A 1531-nucleotide genomic window follows, 5' to 3' on the forward strand; every position below is an offset into this window, starting at 1 on the left:
CCTCCCTTATCCTCTTGAAGCCCCAGTAGCCCAATGGATAAGGCATTGGCTTTCTAAATCAGGGATTGTGGGTTCAAGTCCCAATGCTGGTGAAATTCCTAATCTTCACCAAAGATGCAGGTGATGACATCTTCTTCCCAGCACTCTGCGCCAGGGCCTTACTATGGTTTTCTTAACACCCAGCTTAAGCCTCCCTCACTGCACTTTGAGCCCATTGTTCCTTATTCTGTCCCCTGTGGCCACTGAGCAAAGCCCAGTGTTGTGCTCCTTGAAACCACGCTGCAGGTAGATAAAAGCTGCTATCAAATCCCTTCTCAGTCTTCTTCTTTCTAAAGTCAGTAAACCCAGTCCCCTCAGCCTCTCCTCAGAGCTCCTGCCCCCCTAGCCCACAGCCATTTGCACTCTCAGTGGAGAGGTCACCATGGGCAGCTACTACCACCAACCTCTGAGAAAATCGCCTGGGATGCTGATGGGCTGTTTCACACCGAGATCTCTTTTGTTATCATGGAAGAGTCTAGCTGGAACATGACTGGCCTGTCAGAAACCTGGTCTTTACCCGGGAGAAAACAGCAGCAACCGATATCGCCGGTCAGTGCCTTGCACGCTGCGAGCACCACGTCAGGGTGGCGGGGTTGTCTCTGCTGGGCTCACGTGTCTGACACCGACTGAGCCCTTTCCTCGGGCAGCACAAGCACCCGTCTGGGCTGCTCTCCGCCAGGCAGGAGAAGCACCGTGACCACGTAGGCGGGTTGCCCCTAACATGTCCTCCATAGGAGATCGGTATTGAGTAGATTTTTGGTGTTGGGAGGTGGAACCGGGGCTTGCTCCATCCTCTCCATGCATCGGCCTGGTATTGCAGTGCTTCCAGGAGCGGTGCAAAAAATAAAAAATTAAAATAAAAACGCTCTCAGCTGGGCTCATGGTAACACAGGAGTTTGCAGCATCACCGACATCAGGACTCAGGCCAAGCTCCTCAAGGCTGAGCCAAGAGCTGGGCCTGGGTGAGCACAGGCTGGGGTCAAGCAGTAACTGCTGCCCAAGAATTGCAGAAACCACTGAGGCCTGAGGGTGCCCCAGCTTTGGGTGCCCACCCGAGACACCTGATGGAGCCTGAGATTCAAAGGCAGGTGCCCAGCTCCTCACCGCTCTCAGACCCTCCCAGGCTGAGTGTGCAGGGTCCCTTGTCAGTGCAGGTGCAGTATGGGACTGCACACAGACTGGACTGCCCACAGCCACCTCCCCCAGCCCCTGCTGCACGTGTCCCTGGTGAGCACAAGTGACATTTAGCCAAAAGGGCCACAATAACATCCACCCCTGAACCCTCCTCCCCTGCACTGCCACAAAGACCTGTGATCCTGGGGACAGTTTCTCTTGAGAAGAAAACTCACTAAGGTGTAAAACCCGTCTTCTGCCCCAGAGCAGGAGAGACGAGGGCTCCACCAATGCCTTGGACACCTGCAGGGGCTAGCATCTGTTGGGTAAAAGATGCCTGATGATCCCAGGAAGTGGGACCAACCAGGCCACGGTCCTG

The 1531-nt window shown here is 55.1% G+C and overlaps 1 pseudogene; it reads left to right on the plus strand.

Annotated features, from left to right (window-relative positions):
• Window positions 1-760: 760 nt before the first annotated feature.
• Window positions 761-884, plus strand: LOC149852906 (U2 spliceosomal RNA; annotated as a pseudogene).
• Window positions 885-1531: the final 647 nt, after the last annotated feature.

This window comes from Crocodylus siamensis, chromosome 15, assembly GCF_052110815.1.
Source record: "Crocodylus siamensis isolate JL-2025a chromosome 15, ASM5211081v1, whole genome shotgun sequence".
Taxonomy (NCBI): Eukaryota; Metazoa; Chordata; order Crocodylia; family Crocodylidae; genus Crocodylus; species Crocodylus siamensis.